Here is a 19,647-nt window from a genome sequence, read left to right on the forward strand (position 1 = left end):
CATTGAATCCTGGCATCCTGTCTGCAGTGGGCGTATGTATTAGTTAGCTACTGCTGCATAACAAGCCACCCCAGTACTCACCTAGCTCAGGCTGGGCTCAGCGAGACAATTCTTCTGGTCTCAGCTGGGCTCCTTCATGCATGTGTGGTCAGCTGCAGGTTGATTAGGGGGCTCTGCTTCTGGTGAGGAGCTGGCTGTTGACTGGGCACCTTGGTTCTACTCCCTGAAATATCTCATCCTCCAGCAGGCTAACATGGGCTTGTTGTCATGGAGACGGCAGGGTTCTGAAAGAAAAAGCAGAAGCATCTAAGACCTTTCAGGCCGAGGTCCCAAGCTGGCCCACTGGCATGCCCACTGCATTCTACTGGCCAGCCCTGATGCAAGGTTTGGAGGGACAGATTCTACCTCTCAGTGGGAGCAGCTGTAAAATCACATTTCAAAGGGCTTGGATACAGGGAGGGATGAAGAATCACTGCCGTTTGTGCACTCGGTGTAAGGATGCCTCTTCTCGAAAACGAGGTTTCTACAGCTGTTCCAAGCCCAGTAACTTGTCCAAAGCCTCACAGCTACTGAGTGGCTGGGCTGAGACTGGGAATCAAGTCCACCTGTCTTCAGAGCCCACCCACTGCCACTGGACCCACTGCTGATGCAGCCTTCCTAGTCATTCGAGGTTCTGGAGGTGGACACTTCTGCAGTAGGAACAGACTGTGCAGAGATTTCAGTGTCTAGTACTCCTCACCTTTGGGAATAATCCCCTTGAGAGAGTGGTGAAGTGTCTTGGAAAGACTTGGAACAACTTGGGGAAATGGCCAAGGGCTGAGTTGAGGAAATCAGGCCCCAGCAATACCGTTTTCATTACTAATCACAGGAGAAATTTGAAAAATACATAATGCACTCCACATGTTGGCAAATTCTTCTCATCTTTTTTAGGTACTTGTAGGGTATTTATGATTTTCAACACAGACTAAATCAAACTATCGTGTCTAAAACCACCTCTGACTCTGACAGCAAGTGACACAGAAATAGATCTGCTAAGAAGACATTTCCTCCTGCTGCTGAGTAAGAAGTAGTCCTTTGCTTTTAACAGGGCAAAGCTGTTTTCGGAGACCCCGAAGCACACGCGGAAATCACTTGCAGCTAATGCCTCGACAGCCCTGAGTCAGTGGTTCTCACCCCTGGCTGCACAGGACCATCACCTGGAGGGCTTTTAAAATTCCTTAAACCCGAGTGCAACAGACCAATTAAATCAGAATCCCTAGAGTGAGGCCCAGGCATCGGTATTTTTTATGGCTCTTCAGGTGATTACGGGGCCTGGTCAAGGCTGAAGACCATCGCTTTAAACCCACATCTTTGGGTGAACTTGTTCCAAATGGTTCAGCAAGTAAAAGCGTTCGCTGCTGGGTCGTGGTCTTCCAGCCTCACCTGCACAGCCTACTTACCACCCTCGGCATCCCTTCCACTAGTTTTATTCCTGATTCAACCCAGTTCTGCAGGTTCTGAGTGCCCACTGTGCACGGGGTGCTGTGCTAAGAGTCGTGGTCCTGGTGAGCTGCTCTGGAAAAAGTATCGCATCATAAAAAATAAAAATCACGCCACCTACCAAATGGAGGCAAAAACTGGAACACTCTAAGGGGTCACCTGAGGGTTAGGACGTGAATACTTTGGAATATTAAAATCCGTCTGATGAGACCATCAGTGAACGTGTCCCGCTTCAAAACAAAACCCTGCTGTTATTCTGAGACACTGAGTTAGGATTTTTGTGTAAATATGCAGCATTTAAATTTTATTGGCATGTAACATGCATACAGAGACGTATGCAGGAAGCATTCACGGGCACCTCGATGGGTCATTACAGAGTGGACACGCTTGTGTGGCCAAAAGCAACATCAGCTTCGCTCCGGCCTCCCCGACACACCCCGCCATCACTTCTCCCTCCCTCCTCCACGAAGAAACCAACATCTCACCGGCTAACACCGTAGACCAATTTCCGTTTTTGATAAAAGCAGTTTGTTACAGAAAATTTTAAGCATTTACAGAATAGCAAAATGCTATAAGAGACCTGTCACCCAGCTTCAGTGACTCCTAATTATCTGCTATTTCTCTTTCATCAATACCTCAAGCTACTACCCACCCTTCACTTTTTTTTCAATTGTTTTTCTTTTTCATGAGGTAAGAGGTCCATACATTGAAAGGCACAGACATTAACTGTGAGAAATAAATGCACCCATGTATACGTCACCCCTTTCAAGAACAGAATATTTTCATCACCTCCAGAAAATTCCCTCAAGTTCCTTCCCAGGCAATTTTTTTCTCCCCGCACAAGCAAATGCTCTTGTGATTTTTTTTCACCACGGGTTCATTTTGCCTGTCATCCTACAATCACCACGGGTTCATTTTGCCTGTCATCCTACAATGATGCGTCACGGCCAGCTTGTCTCACTCAGCAGTGTGTTTATAGATTCATCCGCAGTGTGTGCCCCTGTAGTTTGCTCCTTTAAGTTCTGAGTTGTATTCTCCTGTGTAAACATATCACAGTTTGTTGATACATTTTTCTATGTACGGATATTTGGGTTACTTGCTGGTTTGGGCTACTCTGGCCCAAGGGTCTATGAGCATGCTTGTACAAACACTTTTTGTATTCCATTTAATTCCTTTACTAGCATTTAAGCGACACCTCTTTGCATTGTTTTAGTGGTCGTTCCAGGGGTTACAATATGCATCTTTCACATATTACAATCCACTTAGAACTAAGAGTGTACTATTTTCAGACGTGGACATTATAAAAACCTCTCTGTATCCTTTGTGCTACTGTTGACACACATCTCCCATCTGCACGTTATAAACCCCACGATACAATGTTATAATTTTTGCTTTGAACACTCATAGGTCTTTTAAAGAAAATAAGATAAAAAGTTACTAATAAATATTTGGAGGAAATATCTGAGGCCAATATACTGTGTCTCCTTTAAGTTTCCCTCGGAATGTTTGCATTCAGGACCAAATCTCGCCTACGGTCATTATTGTTGGCGTATCCGGTGACGACTGCACCCTCTGGGTAATAATCCAATGCTGGCTCACATTGTTCCAGTTTGAGCCATTGGGAGCTCTTCCAGGTCAGCTTTTTTTTGACATTTCCATACTTTTTTTAAAAAAGCAGCTTCTTAGTTTCTGGCATTATTAAGATGCTCCAGGCTCATCTTGTATCTTCCACCTCAGTGCCAGAATTAGCCTTTTCTCCAAGAAACCCTGACTCTTTTTATTGGAAAATGGTACAGTAGTTCCCCCCCCCGCCCCCCCCCCCCCCCCCCCCCCCCCCCCCCCCCCCCGCCCCGCCGCTTAGCTGTGGTTTCGCTTTCAGCAGTTTCAGTTACCCATGGCCAAGCACGGTCCAAAAATATTAAGTGAAAAATTCCAGGAATAAAAAATTCATGTTTTAAACTGGGCACCATTCTGGGTAACGTGATGAAATCTCTCCTGCCCGGCTCTGTTCCGCCTGGGTTCCCCCGCCATGGACATCGTCTGCTCCCGGCACCCAACCATCCACATCATCACGGCTGAGAATCCAGGATCACTGGAAGCAGACGATCCTCCTTCTGACATATGGTCAGAAGGTCAGTAGTAGCCTAATGCTATGTCACAATGCCTACGCCATTCCCCTCACTTCATCTCGTCACCCAGACACAAGAAGAAGGGTGAGTACAGTATGATAAGATATATTGAGAGAGAGACCACATCCATGTAACATTTTTACAGTATACTGTTATAATTGTTCTATTTTATTATTGGTTATTGCTGTTAATCTCTTACCATGCCTAACTTATACATTAAACTTTGTCATAGGTGTGTAGGTATAGGAAAAAAATCATAACGTATATATAGGGTTCAGTAGTATCTGTGGTTTCAGGTCAGCGAAGAGCTGCACTGCAGCGGTGCAGACTGTGCGCTGCGAGCCCTCCAGGCAGGCTTCACAATCCCCGTGATCCTTCCTGTGTGTTCTCTTCTCCAACCAACTACACAAACCATGCAGAATTCACATTAAATAATAGAAAGAAATGGGAAATAACCGCAGCACTAGGACAGTGCCTACCAGATGAAAGACAGTAAAGAAATGGTAGTTTCCTTTCCTTCTTTGTTTTTCTGCGGTGGGTTAGAAAGGCAGTTTCCCTAGAGAATGTTGACTGAGACGTCGCTCCAGCACAAGGAACCAGGGCTAAGGAGCAGCTACTGGCAGCTGTATTTGTGAGCTGCCTGAGCTGATTTATTATTTTATTTAAAGTTATTTATTTATTTTTGGCTGTGTTGGGTCTTCATTGCTGTCTGCGGGCTTCTCATTGTGGTGGCTTCTCTTGTTGCAGAGCACGGGCTCCAGGCACGTGGGCTTCAGGAGTTGTGGCACTCGGGCTCGGTAGTTGTGGCTCGTGGGCTCTAGAGCGCAGGCTCAGTAGCTGTGGCGCACGGGTTTAGTTGCTCCGCGGCATGTGGGGTCTTCCCGGACCAGGGCTGGAACCCGTGTCCCCTGAGGCGGATTCTTAACCACAGCGCCACCAGGGAAGCCCTAATTTATTATTATCACGATTACGTTTTGACAGATCTACTCAGTACTTCGTATGTGTGAAGCCCGTAATAGCAGATCTGGCTACAATGGTGGCTGGCTGCACCATATAGCTGAATTCGTAGACAAGTATTTGGAGTGATTGTCAGGGGCTGGTGTGTAAATCAGTGCCAAGTGTATGTAAGTAGGTCTCCAGGCCCAAATTCTGCCTCGTGACAACACAGTCCACACCACAATAACCACACTCGCTACTCTGAGCATCTGAGGGCACTTGTGTATAGACACATTCACATCAACAGAGCAAACAGCGTTCTTGGTGGGGCGGGACACACTCGGGGTGTCCATGTGGCCCAGGTTCCAACGCGGAGTGGGGTGACAAGGCTGCTGTCCCTGGAACTCAAAGCTTTAACAAAGGTGGTAAAGAAGTGAGAAAAGGAGGAACCTGCTGTTTCCTCACAGCCTCAGGCCCAGCCGATCTCTAGTCCAGACAGGGTGGAGAAACGGGATTTGCCCTAGATAAGGATCTGCAGGAAGATTTCAAAGCAGCCGTTTGAGCCCTGGAGAGGGAGCCACGTGGGTGAGCCTGCATCTGCAGAGTTGCCAGGACGGCCCTGCACAGATGTTAGTGATCTGATGGAAGGAAGTGAAAAGTGTTCCTTCTGACAACATGTCAGGGCCCCTGCTCTAGAATCTGCGATCGTTCTGTCCAGAATAAATGTCCTTTCGGTCACCAGCACAGCAACTTGGGCTTCCCCTGGGGCTAAATGTAAGCCCTGAATCCAGTGAGTTACAGCTCAGAGGGACCAGGCCCAGTAAGCTCCCCACTCATGGTCATGTGAAATAAATAGTGCCGTACTTAGCAATCCTGGACGAAGGTAACCGTCATGTCAAAAAAGCATGTGCATCTTCTAAGTTGTCATAATATTTTGGAAAGCAGCCTTACAGAAATGTATCTGTGGGTATTCCCACTGATAGTAAGAAGTCACATTTCCAGTTCCTTCCTGATGCTGAGTATTGTGTGTTTTTTGATCCCTGCCAATCTGATCCTTTAATATGTATGCTTTTATATTTATTTCTTATTAGTGATGTTTAAAATCTTTTCATATTTTAATTAGAGTTTTAAATTTCTTTTTTAAAACTGCCTCTTCTTGATATTTTTGTATTAGAGTACTGATTGTTCCGTTGCTAATTTGTCCATCACATACATTGCGTATATCGGAAATATTTGGTCATGGTCCTTGACAATTAATAATCATTAAACAATTTTTATCACAAAGCATAAATCGTGGCATTTTCTTAAACAAGTAAACATTTTTTTTCATGGTTAACCTGAAAATGTGTGCAAAATTGTTCTACCTGATACTTGTTTTTTAGAACCTGTTCCTTGAGCTGTAGGAAGATCACTGCACCTTACAGTAAACCACCAGAAATGCTTGTGGTTCCTATTTTTCAGCAACAGAGTGAGTCTTGGGCTCCTGAAGCTTGGAGGGAGGACACAGCTGAACGCAGCCCCTTCCCAGGGAGGCAGGCAGAGCAGCTGGGGTCACGCGAGTCCCCGTGAGTCCCCACCTGCCGCTGGATGGCAAAGGGGCAACACTCAGCAGACCTGTCACGTGCACTTAGCATCAAGGAGCAAAATTAAGAATGCATCACTCTGGTAATTTCATTAGCCGTAATATTCAAACTGGAAACATATTTGCTTTAAGTACTCTAGAAAGCAGTACGTCAACAATTCCTGTCCCCTTTGATGGAGGGGAAAAAACCCCCCAGATTTTGAGACACTCACCAGAGAGGGTGGCCCGGGTGGCTGAGTAGGAAGACCTTGAACTCACCTCCTCCCACAGACACATCAAAATTACAACTACTTACAGAGCAACTATCTATGAGAATGAGCTGAAGACCAGTAGAAAAGATTTCCCACAACTAAAGACATAAAGAAAGAACCATGGTGAGATGGATAGGAGGAGATGCAATATAGTCAGACACATGCCCCAGTTTTCAGAATTGCAGAGGTTCTCCCACAAGGGAGAATGGGAAGATTTTCAGAACTGCAGAGGTTCTCCCCAAGGAGAAAGGGGTCCAAGCCTGGGGTTCCTGCTTGGGGAAGATGAGCCCCCAGAACATCTGATTTTGATAACCAGTGGGGCTTATGTTCAGGAGAGCCAAAGGGCTGTAGCAAACAGAGACTCCCCTCTTAAAGGGCATGTGCAAAACCTCACACACTCCAAGTCCCAGTGCAGAGGCAGTAATCGGAAAGGAGCCTGGGTCAGACCCACTTCCTGACCTTGGAGAGCCTCCCCGAGAGGCAGGGGCCAACTGGGACTCCCCTGGGGAGTGAAATGTAGGGTGGTTAGAGTGTGTTTGAACTGCAAAAACACAAACGTGTGGAGTCTAAACACGCTACTAAACAACGAGTGGGTCATTGAAGAAATCAAGAAATACCTGGAGACAAATAAAAATGGAAATACAATGACCCAAAATGTATGGGATGCAGCAAAAGCAGTTCTAAGAAGGAAGTTTATATCATTACAAGCCTACCTCTAGAAACAAGAAAAATGTGCTATAACCAACTTTCCCGTGCAGAGGCAATCATGCACGTGTTTCTGTAAAATAGAGATTACACTCTATGCTTTCATACACCCCTTTTTAAATAACCAGTGTTACTGCAATCACTTCGGAATTCTTTGAAACAATTTCAGCGGCTATATAATATTAAATCCAAAGAACATGTCCTATCATAGGAAACAAACTTATGGTTACCAAAGGGGAGAAGGAGAAGGGAGGGGCAAATTAGGAGCACGGGATTAACAGTAACACACTACTATGCATAAAATAAACAACAAGGATTTACTGTAGAGCACAGGGAATTATACCCAATATCTTATAATAACCTATAATGGAATATAATCTGCAAAAAAATCACTCTGCTCTACTCCTGAAACTAACACAATATTGTAGATCAACTGTATTTCAAGAAAAAAATATAAAAACATGTTATACTTTACTTCCCCATATTCACTGGACATTTAGGTCACTTTCCAATTAAATTTATATTTATTTACGCAATTATTTGGTGAACATTTGTCTGACTCACCAGACTGCAAACTCTTGTGTTTGTTTCGTCACTATTACATTCTTATCCTGTAGCAGTACCTGAACTATACCAGGGAGACTATAGAATCTGGTGAACGAAGGTGCCTATGCTTCGATTCTTGGTTCAAATCACCCTCAACCACAAAACATTCCTGATCTACCTCAATTGTACATTGTGGTCTCTTTTCTGAAATTTCCTTGTGATTCTTTTTCTGGAACTCCCTTGCAGGAAAAAGAGGGAAATGCTGTTTCATGAGCAGTGTTACGTGCTGGGCACCGTGCTGGCCATATTCAAGGAGAAAGTCCATGTCCCCAAAGGGTAGCACCTCAGCCTAGAGGGCATGCTGAAAAACCCACCACGAGGGGCTTCCCTGGTGGCGCAGTGGTTAAGAATCTGCCTGCCAATGCAGGAGACAACGGGTTCGAGCCCCGGTCCGGGAAGATCCCACATGCTGCAGAGTAACTAAACCCGTGCGCCACAACTACTGAGCCTGCGCTCTAGGGCCCGCAAGCCACAACTACTGAGCGCTCACGCCACAACTACTGAGCCCTTGTGCCACAACTACTGAAGCCCGTGCGCCTAGAGCCTGTGCTCTGCAACACTAGAAGCCATGACGATGAGAAGCCTGTGCACCGCAATGAAGAATAGCCCCCGTTCGCTGCAACTAGAGAAAGCCCGCGCACAGCAACGAAGACCCAACGCAGCCAAAAATAAAAACAAATAAATTTAAAAAACCAAACAAAACCCACCACAAAATCTTCAATCAAGGGACCTTCCAGAACTCTCTGGTGGCCTCACCAAGCAGTCTGACTCTGGACAAAGCTCAGGTCCACCCCGCCTGAGATCTGTCCCCTATGCCTGGGGACAGTCTGAGAGGACAGAGGCCAAGCACACGGGGCTCAGGGGATTGGCTGTGGTGGCTGAGCCCTGGTCAGGGAGATGTGAGCTGGCATCTCAGGAGTGGATGCCAACAGTCTGACTTTATCGAAGCGGGGGTTAGAAGAACTTTGTGACAGCATCTGCAAAGAGAGGGAAAATGTGAAGGAGGAATGCACGAATGATAAGTCATTAGCTCATCTGGAGAAAGGGAGAAGAAGAAAGCGGGATTCTGAGACTTTCTTGCCTTGTTAACATACTGTGCTTATTCTTAGAGAGACCTGCCCAGAATAAAAACATCACTCCCCAGCCCTCAAACTGCAAGCCAGAAAGAGAGGTGTGAATCATCACACGCCCAGATCAACACAGGCCTTCATTTCCTTCCCCCTTAAATAACATTTTTTTTTTTTTGGCCGTGCCACGTGGCTTGTGGGATCTTAGTTCCCCGACCAGGGATTCAACCTGGGCCCACGGCAGTGCAAGCACGAGTCCTAACCACGGGACTGCCAGGGAATTCCCAAATGACACTTTTAAAACTAGTGAATTTCTCAGATTTTTCACCTCACACATGGGAGACACAAGGTTTCAACACTAAGAGTTAATCGAAAATAATGCAAGATTTTACTTCCCTTCACATCGTAAATTTTGAGTAGCTCTATTTTTTGGTGCAATAATGCACATCTTTAAGCAGCTGAGCAAGTATTTAATTACATTTTATTAATGATTTTAGGAAAATGATATAGAACTTCCTAAGGATGAGCGTGTGAAAGACTTAGGCGGGAGAGGAAAGGTGGTGGCTGGAGGTTGCAACATCCAACCAGATTTGATTTTAGAGATAGGATAACTTTCAAAATTTAAGCAATTTACACGACAGACTTCCACATGGATGAAGAATGATTCTGGAGTATACACGAAACGCAGAAGACATCTACCTAATGGAGATGAAGTAGATACAACAAAGGTTAGTACAAACTTTGCTCTCTATGCATTTCCCTTTCTGAATGCTGTCACCCACCACCCCTGCACTGTCCTAACCTTGGCTCCTTCAAGGCACCGAGGCCGGGATCAATTGTGATAAGAGGGAACGATAAATAAACACAAGAACTCCACCCCAAACACACCCCACACTCCCACCTCCATTTGCTCACACGGTTACCTCCCTTCTGCTCAAGTCCAAGTCCTCCCCATCCTGAGAGACGTCCCTTAAAGGCGACGTCTACAAACTCAGCAAGAACACATGGAGACTGGTGCACAATCCTATGTGATCTGTAAGAACCTTTTTTCATACGGGATCTTAAAAAGACATGAGCATCATGAAAACTGCAAATCACATGACATTGAAATTAATACTGACGTCAGAAGAGTAATTGGGGCAACGATGATTTTGTACAGGTGACCCAAGAACAGATGCTCTATGAAATCAGGAGAAATCTGTTCCTTTTCCTCCCTTTGAAGCCCAAGCGTGGGTCAGATCCTCCAGGAAAGACCTACACTTGCTGATAACCCTGACGTTTATAATATGGATGAGAAATGACCCTTAAGTAGCTTTCACTAAAAAATTTAGCTAGTTTTCCTCTGAAAACCACCATTCTTAGAAAGCACAAATTTCTCAAGTGTCGAGGGACCAAAAGATGTACAATTACTTGCCAGTCAGTGTTTCCTATTCCAATCAAGAAGTCCTTTCTCCCAACCAACGTTCCACCTATAAAAATAGTTGTTGACTTTAATAGCCATGCCAGTCTCTGCACTGCCTTACGAGGTCAGAAGAATGCAAAGAAACGCGAGAAGAAAGGGCAGATGCTTTCCAGCCATCAGGTAGAGCTGGTACTTTGAGAGCTGAAGGGCTTTCAACACCCAGCACACAACAGAGGAGCTGTGGGTAACACTGAAGTTGTCAACCGGTCACCTGCCTTCACTCTCCATTTGCGGGTCTTCTCATCATTAGTGCTTTGCAGCTACCTCCCTCCAGCCTGCCTCTAGCTGTGCAGATCTTGGGGAGCAGTGCATCTTCAGGGAGATTCAGAACTACGAGACCTGCCACGCAGCATCCCTGCCACTTGGGTGCCGGCACGGCCATCCCCAGCGTGTACTCTGAGCACTTGTTTCTCAAGAGGCTCAGGTGAGAATCTCCCCAGACCACCTGGAAAATTGAAGGCTTCACCCTCTCTAGAGATTCACAGTGGGCATTTGCATCTTCTGAACCAGTTGGACCCTAGGACCTATTTATCACGTGGCACTTATTAATATCCAAGCACCTTGTGTCCTACAGAACATCTATGGAAAGCACTGAGTTCATGCATCTGAAATCTTCTCAGTTAATGTCTATGTTCCGGGCAACCCAGGAAGGCACGTGGAGCTGCTGTGTGCCTCTGCTGGACCCCAGCAGCGCAGAACTTACCTCCACCTACCTTTCCAAGTGAACGGAATACTGTTTTCACCACGCACACAGCTCACTGCTAAATGCACTCCTGACATGTACATTCGGCTCTGTCAGGGCCGGGTCTCCGAAGCTCCCTGCTATCCCGTCCTTCCTCAGCCAGCTCACTTCCACCCACCCACGCACTCAATTCTCACTTCCTTTAGGAAGCCTCACCTTCCCTCCACTCCCCGCAGCCTCCCAAACCCCCAGGCCGGGTTCAGGGCGCAGCCTCTACACTCATCTGCACCATTCACCAACTAAAAGTAAAGAGACGCTTCTTTATTACTTGCTGGGTGCTGGCACGTAACAAATACTTGTGAATGAATCTTCCACTAATTACTGCTCCTGGAGGACAAGCACTGTATCTTATCAGCTTTCTAGCTCTAGCACCATCCAAGCACACAGTAGCTGCCCAATAAATACATTTGTTTAACAAATATTTACCATCCGTATTTAGTACCCAGCTCCTAATATTCCCTCAGGAGTCAAAATATTAACGACTTGGATAAATTAACTTGTACAAAATAGGAAAGGACTGGCCAGGGGAAAGGGGCTCTTCCACTTTAACAAGTGACTTTTAAACAGACAGCTCAGGCCGAAGGCATCACTCCGTGTCTGCCCTCCAGCTCGTAAGGAGCAGAGAGGAGCAGGGAGGCTGCCCTGAGCCACCGCCCTCCTGTTAGATCTGGATCAGGCTCCTCCTAATGCTGTGACTCCTGGGGCGCTAGTGCACCCCAGGCCTGCAGGGCACTGTCCCCTGAGCTGAACAGGGCTCCGTCATGCTCAGCGATTCCAGCACTCTGGACAGCTCCATTTTTCTTCCAGGTAGAATTTGTGCTTGGGGCCCTGCCCTGCTTGTGCAGAGAAGGACTCAGGGGACTGCAGACAAGTTAATTCACAAGGAACTGTGAAAAGTGCTGCCCACCGTGGCTGTTGTCTCATCTCTCCCACGACCGAACTGGCCACTCGAGAGACACAGTGTCACCAACCAGAGGCCACAGCCCTGAGCCCGGGAGGCTGTGGAGCCCGAGGTTTAGGGCACAAGCTCACAGGCCGGGGAACGACTGCAGCTGTGAGTGGGTCGGCTGAGGGCGGGGCTTCCTGGGGACGGTGCAGCCCTCCAGCTGGGGTGTCCTGTAGCCCAAGAGCGGACAGGTGGTCGTCACTTCGTCACGCTCAAGCCCATCAGTGCCTCCTGGACCGATTCCCACGTGTAGCCCAGGCACAGCACTGACTCAGTCTGCCGGGTCCTCCAGTAGTTGGGGGGTGTCTCCCTCAATGTTGTGCGTCCGAGAATGTCTATTTCCCCTTTACTTTTTTTTTTTTTTTGCCGTACGCGGGCCTCTCACTGCTGTGGCCTCTCCCGTTGCGGAGCACAGGCTCCGGACGCGCCGGCTCAGCGGCCATGGCTCAGGGGCCCAGCCGCTCCGCGGCACGTGGGATCTTCCCGGACCGGGGCACGAACCCGTGTCCCCTGCATCGACAGGCGGACTCTCAACCACTGCGTCACCAGGGAAGCCCCTCCCCTTTACTTTTGAAGGACAATTTCACTGGATACAGAATTCTAAGTTGGTGAGTTTTTTCTATTTTGCTTGCATGATTCGTGAGACAGATGGAATTTTACCTTGTCCCACTAGAGGTAAGGTCTTCATTTCCTGTCTTCTTCAAGATTTCCTTTGTCCTTGATTTTTCTGCGGTTAGAGTATGTCTTAGTGTAGATCTTTTTGGTATTTGCCCGCACAGTGTTCTCTGAGTTCCCTGAATCTGTGGTTTGGTGTTTATCACTCATTTGGGGACATTCTCAGCCTTTATTACTTCAAATACTTCCTCTGTTCCTTTCTCTCTTCTGCTTCTGGTGTTCCCATCATGTGTACGTTACACCTTTTGTAATTCTCCCACAGTTCGTGGATATTCTGTTCTCTTTCCTGCTTTTTGTAATAGGGAAGAACAACTCTGACTCCATATCAGACCTGCTTCTTTTACTTTATCCTTTGTGGTTCTATTGCTTTTGCTACAAGTTAATTACTAAAGGGATGTTGCCTATAACTTAAAGTATACAGAATGGCCCATTTCCTGGAACCTGGCCTCCCGGGCCTGACTGTTTAGCTCACAGGAAACATCCTGACCAGGCCCACCTGTGAATGCCTGCAGGAAAGAAGAAATTCCCCGTCTGCTGGCTTTCCAAACAAAGCCACTATTCGTGGTCCCAACACCTCGTCTCTCGATCGATTGGCCTTTCGTGCGGTGAGCAGTGCAAGCTTGGACGCGGTGACATTTTTTTCTCTTTGATTTTCAGTTTGGGACTTTTCTGTTGATGTATCTTCAGGCTGATTCTTTCCTCTGCCATGTCTAGGTGATAATGAACCCATCAAAGGCATTCTTCATTTCTGTTACATTGTTCTTGATTTCTAGCATTTTCTTTTGATTCTTTCTTAGAGTTTCCATCTCTCTGCTTACATTACCCACCTGTTCTCACAAGTGTCCACTATCTCCATTAGAACCCTTAGCTTATTAATCATAGTTATTTTAATTCCTGCTCCAATAATGCCAAATTTTCCACCATATCTGAGTCTGGTTCTGATGCTTGCTCTGTCTCTTCAAGCTGCGTTTTTTGCCGTATAGTACACTTTGCAACTTTTTGTTGAAAGATAGACATGATGTCCTGGGTAAAAGTAAATACGCTTTTAGTGAGAAGCTCTGTTTGTACGGCTAGAAGTTAAGCTGTGTTTGCTCTTTGCTGTAGTTGTAGGTGTTAGGGGCTGAAATTTCCTGCGTCCTTGTTTTTGTCTCCCCATCATCTCTGGGGTTTCCTAGAGTCTTTTTCTTAAATGTGGTTTGCAGTTCTTCCTACTATAATCTCCTGTGATTCTACAGGAGCCCTTGGATGTGGTGGTGAGGTGTCCATCAGACCTCACCATGCAGTGAGCCTGTGCCTAGGGCTGTGACCTGCCAGAGTGCTTCTCAGCCGACCACTCCACTCCCCTGTCCCCACTCAGGGGACACAGGAGGGTAGAGGAGGCTGCAGTTGGGCATTTCCCATCCCCCAGGACTCTGAGGCTCTGGTAATTCCCAAGGTGGTTGGGCTCTGGTGAAAGTTTCCTTGAGGAAGGGCTTATGATATGGCTTATATTAAAAAAAAAAGGTACAAGTGAACTTATTTACAAAACACGAGTCACAGATGTAGAAAACAAACTTTTGGTTACTGGGGGGAAAGTGGGGGTGGGGGAGGGATAAATTGGGAGACTGGGATTGACACATGCACACCACTGTATATAAAATAGATAACTAGGGGCTTCCCTGGTAGCGCAGTGGTTAAGAATCCGCCTGCCAATGCAGGGGACACAGGTTCGAGCCCTGGTCTGGGAAAATCCCACATGCTGCGGAGCAACTAAGCCTGTGTGCCACAACTACTGAGCCTGCGCTCTAGAGCCTGCGAGCCACAACTACTAAGCCCACGCACCTAGAGCCCGTGCTCCGCAACAAGAGAAGCCACCGCAATGAGAAGCCCGCACACTGCAACGAAGAGTAGCCCCTGCTCGCCACAAATAGAGAAAGCCCGTGCGCAGCAATGAAGACCCAACGCAGCCAAAAATAAATAAATAAATTTAAAAAATAAAATAAAAGATAACTAATAAGGACCTACTGTATAGCACAGGGAACTCTTCTCAATATTCTGTAATGATTTATATGGGAAAATAATCTAATAAAGAGTGGATAGGGACTTGCCTGGCGGTCCAGTGGTTAAAACTCCTTGCTTCCACTGCAGGGGGCACAGGTTCGATCCCTGGTCGGGGACCTAAGATCCCGCATGCCGCACGGCACAGCCAAGAAAATGAATAAATAAATTAATTAATTAAAAAAAGAGTGGATATATGTATATGTATAACTGACACACTTGGCGGTAGACCAGAAACTAACGCAACATTGTAAATCAACTATACTCCAATAAAAATTTTAAAAAAAGAACAGAATGCTCTGGACTTATTTCCAAAGGGCTACCCCTCCCCTCCCCTGTGGAAACGTGGAAAGCAGGAGAGAGTTTTTCTCTAACGCTCAGCCTGAACAGCCAGTGGGGCTCCTGGAGGTGGGCTCACCAAAGTGTGGGGCGCCTTACGTAAGGCTGGCCTCTCTTAATTTTTAATTTTCAAGCTTGTGCGCACTGAGCCTCCAGCAACTTCCCAATTAACATTTTCCTTCTCCAGTACTGGCTCTGGTGCTAGCTTCCGTGCTGAGCTACGATTCCTGGTAGTCCCCTGTCCCCAGTTTTGGAGGTAGCAGTTTGCCCTGGACTTCAGTTCTCTGAGGAATCCAAGAAAAGCTATTGATTTTCAGTTTGTTCCACTTTTTTCCTGTTGTGAGGACAAGAGGGACAGGTCAGGCTGGAAACCAGGAGTCTCATTTAGTTTTTTCCCAAGTTTTTTTTTTTTTTCTATGACAAATGCTGCTGCATCCTTACATATGTCTTTTGAGGCACATGGGCCTGCAGTTCTGTTACACCAGGAGTGAAATACCTGGTCCTAGGATATGCTGATTTTCAGATCTACCACACAGTGCCAAACACAGTAGACTCCCCCAGCTGCCACTGAGACCCCACTGCTCCCCAACACTTGCTGCTGCCAGTCTTTCTAATCTCAGCTGTTCTAGAGGGTGTGTATAAAATTTCACTGTGATGTTAGTTTGACTTACATGATTTTAAAGGAAGTTGAAGACCATTTGGATAGCTTCTTTTGTATATTACATGGTCAGGTCTTCTACCCATTTTTCTATTAAATTGTGCCTTCTACTTATTGATTTATAGGAGTTCATTACATATTGTGGACATGAGCCCTTTGTCAGTTTTGTGTTGCCTCTATCTACTCCCACTTGGTGATTGTCTCTTCACTCTCTTAATGATATCTTTTAATAAACAAATTCTTAATTTGAGCGTGATCCAAATTATCAGTCTAGGGGACTTCCCTGGTGGTCTAGTGGGTAAGACTCCATGCTCCCAATGCAGGGGGCCCGGGTTCCATCCCTGGTTGGGGAACTAGATCCTGCATGCATGCCACAATTAAGAGTCCACACGCTGCAAGGAAGATCCCGCATGCCGCAACGAAGACCCGGTGCAGCCAAAATAAATAGAATAAATATTAATAAAAACAAAACAAAACAAACAAAAAAACAAATTATCAATCTCTTCCCATATAGCTGCTGGGTTTTTTTGTGTGTGTGTGATCTGTTTAAGAATTCTTTCCCTACCTCTAGATCATTAAAAAAATTGATCTTAAGAAAGTTTATTTTCTAACATTCACATTTAAAGCTACATTCTTTCCAGGGACTTCCCTGGCGGTCCAGTGGTTAAGATGCCATACTTCCAATGCAGGGGGTGCAGGTTCGATCCCTGGTTGGGGAACTAAGATCCCACAAGCTGCATGTGTGGCCAAAAAAACCCCCCCAACAAACAGCTACATTTTCTGGAATTAATTTTTGTGGATGATATAAGATCGATATCAAGATTTGCCTTTTTTTGGGCTTCCCTGGTGGCGCAGTGGTTGAGAGTCCGCCTGCCGATGCAGGGGACACGGGTTCGTGCCCTGGTCCGGGAAGATCCCACATGCTGCGGAGCGGCTGGGCCCGTGAGCCATGGCCGCTGAGCCTGGGCGTCCAGAGCCTGTGCTCCGCAACGGGAGAGGCCACAACAGTGAGAGGCCTGCGTACCGCAAAAAAACAAAACAAAACAAAAAAAAAAAGATTTGTCTTTTTACCTGTGGCTATCCAAATGATCCAGCACCTTTATTTTGTTTTAATGTCTTTTTATCACTAATCTACAGTACTTCCTTTGTCATATATCATATAGGCACATGTGTGGGTTGGTTTGGGGGCTCTGGTCTTTTCTACAGGTCTAGTTTTTATTCTTGTTTCATTATTACTGCCCTAATTGCTGTAGTTTTGTATTGCATTTTGCATCTATGGAGTAGTTTCTCTTATTTAGTTGTTCTTCTTTAACAATGTCTTGGCTTTTTCTGGCCCTTTGCAGCTCATAGAGATTTTAGAATCAGACTGTCAACTTCTGTTTTTAAAACATTGCTGGGATTTTCATTTATTTCGTATAAATTTTTAACTGAATTTTATTTTCACAATGGTCCTTTCCTCTGTTTCTGATTTTTACTATTATAATTTTGACATTTAGTAGGTGATGACAGCAGGATTACAAGCTATCAGAAAGCAGGGACAGTATTTTGTATAATCTTTTAAGTGTTAAACATGTCCTACAAGAAGAAAGTCCTTTCAGATAACGTTTGTAACTGGTCATTACAATAGATTTGTTAGGCTAACCATCCAATCAAGGTTGGTGGGTCAATCTGGCATTTTACAGGAATCTCCAAACCCTGGGAGGGAGGGATGGAACTCTTGATTATTTTCACTGAAACAACGACAGCAGGATTCTCAAACTCCCAGAGGTCTGTGGACATGTTCTCAATGAGCCCAGGTTCCTCAAAAATACTTTTAAATGTCTTATTTTAGACGATAATCTAAACAAATTGAGATGTATATATTCTGGATCTTTTAGGTGACCTTTATTTTCATAACCAAGTCATGTAATTTCTATGCCCAAAATTATAACAAGGAAATCCAGAAATCCATATGTAAAGGTTTTGATGTTTCCTTATCAAGAGTCACAGATTCACCAAAATCCTGTGAACCTCACTCCACCTGGCTGACCTGAGATAACTGCTGGATGGGGCTTCAAGTCTCCCAGTGTTTTCTGTCTCAGTGAGCTGCAGAATCACCTACCAGACTTTAATAGTGGTTGACATTGTCATTATTTTAAATACGAGGGTAGATTACCGCAATATAAGAGTAAAATATGGCTTCCAGTCTCACAAATGTACAAGTGTGACAAATATTTTAATTTCTTCATAATAAGTGTGTTTCCTGAGACCACCACAACCGTCTACCAGGGCAGGCGTGAAGCTGCCCACACACTGCACTCGGCCTGTGAGCCCATCAGGGTCCAAGGTTGAGCTGGACATAGGAGTGGCCTCCTGGAGACTCTGCCTGCTGGTTCACTTCCAGGGGGACAGGGGGTCAGACGCCTCTTCTCCCCATGGAGCTGCCCTGTGGCCCAATAGCCCGGGTGCCCACCCTCACTGTGGGGATCACGACCCGTCTACACTGGGAGCAGTTGGGGTGGGAGTGGGGAGGGGCTGTATCTACTAATTACACAGAGAAGCGTCAGGGGCCAAGGATGGGGGAGACGGGATGAGGAAGCAGAGTAAACAAACTGGGTCACATACAGAAGCAGAGTCGACGACGGCTCAGAGGTGTGAATCTGCCCACTTTAAACAAAGTGATACCAATGAGTGCAATGTCTGGGCACAGGCCGAGGTTTATAAGCTCTCTCTCTGTTTTTAAAATTAATTTATTTAATTAATTTATTTTTGGCTGCGTTGGGTCTTCATTGCTGCGCGCGGGCTGTCTCTAGTTGCAGCGAGCGGGGGCTACTCTTCGTTGTGGTACGCGGGCTTCTCATCGCGGTGGCTTCTCTTGTTGCAGAGCATGGGCTGCAGGCATGTGGGCTCAGTAGTTGTGGTGCACGGGATTAGTTGCTCCGCGGCATGTGGGATCTTCCTGGACCAGGGCTCAAACCTGTGTCCCCTGCACTGGCAGGCGGATTCTTAACCACTGTGCCACCAGGGAAGTCCCTCACATATATATTTTTAAAGCAGCAACTCATTTATTAGATTAAGGAAAACAAATGAAAATAAGCAGAATGTTGCAGACCCTCTTATCCAGTGTTCAGTGATATGAGACGTCCTTAATGTTCATCCACAAGTAATTCTGATAAAGGACCCACTGGCGGTGCAGTTAGAGGTTGCATATATGGGATCTGTCTGTTAATCCCTGAAGGCTTCACCCAAACATTTAGAGCAGCTCAAAATAAACAAGCCAAGTAGGCAAGTCTTCTCAAAACTGGGGAGGTGATGTGCTCCAGAGACCTGGACCGCAGGGGCTTTGAAAGGACGCTCCTTGGAACGATTACCTAACCTTCCAGGTGTCAGCGCTGCCTCTGTGGCCTCAGAGAGGAGCGTCGCATGCCCACAGGCCTTCTGAGGAAGCAGCCGTGCCTTCCCACCACTCTGGCTCACAGGGGAGGTGCTGGGCCCACGGGCAGCTAACTTATAGGATGACCTCCGTCTTAGGAGGTGGACTGGGGCGAGGTGTCTGCCCGGCAGGAAGGAGAGAAACTATATGAAGCAATCGCATCCCTTCTTTGTGGGGACCTGAATGTGAGACCTATAGGGACCCTCAGCACTTGCCAGTCTGCAGGAGCATGAAGGAGGCAAGGAGCAGAGGGGCAGCAGTGACGGGTCAGGACGGCCCATGACCAAGCAGAGGCTGCAGGAGCCAAGTCCCCACGACAGCAGCTCCTGGAGCAGCAGATGCCCGCTCACGGGGAGACAGCCAGTCGCTGAGTCCCGGAGGCGCTGTCCAAGGCCAGATCCGGCTGTGCACAGACAGCCTTCCTTCCTTCCTGGCCCCGACAGCCTGGTGAGGCTGTTTCTGTTTCTCCCCTTCCAGCTTCCTTAGCTCACCTGGAAGAGCCTAATTAACACAGGTGTACGTTGAGCCCTCCCTGGCTTCAATATTCCAGAGTTATACTGAGCACAGTAAAAACTCGCTAACTCAGACTGACTGCTCCAAACTCCTACTTATTCCATTTGG

At 46.5% G+C, this 19,647-nt stretch overlaps 1 protein-coding gene across 6 annotated transcripts in view; it reads right to left on the reverse strand.

The window, feature by feature from the left end:
• The window catches only part of RPP40 (ribonuclease P/MRP subunit p40), a 43,743-nt gene that overhangs the window by 12,956 nt on the left and 11,140 nt on the right, over positions 1 to 19,647 (reverse strand). For 5 of the 6 annotated variants that reach the window (XM_019945179.3, XM_019945175.3, XM_073810279.1 and 2 more), the window contains exon 2: positions 82 to 284. The gene's annotated coding sequence lies outside the window, so the exon portion shown is untranslated. Of the gene's footprint in view, positions 1 to 81; positions 285 to 14,667; positions 14,738 to 19,647 lie in introns of all 6 variants that reach the window. The other variant, XM_073810277.1, reaches the window with a different exon arrangement.

Source organism: Tursiops truncatus, chromosome 10 (assembly GCF_011762595.2).
Source record: "Tursiops truncatus isolate mTurTru1 chromosome 10, mTurTru1.mat.Y, whole genome shotgun sequence".
NCBI classification, from domain to species: Eukaryota; Metazoa; Chordata; class Mammalia; order Artiodactyla; family Delphinidae; genus Tursiops; species Tursiops truncatus.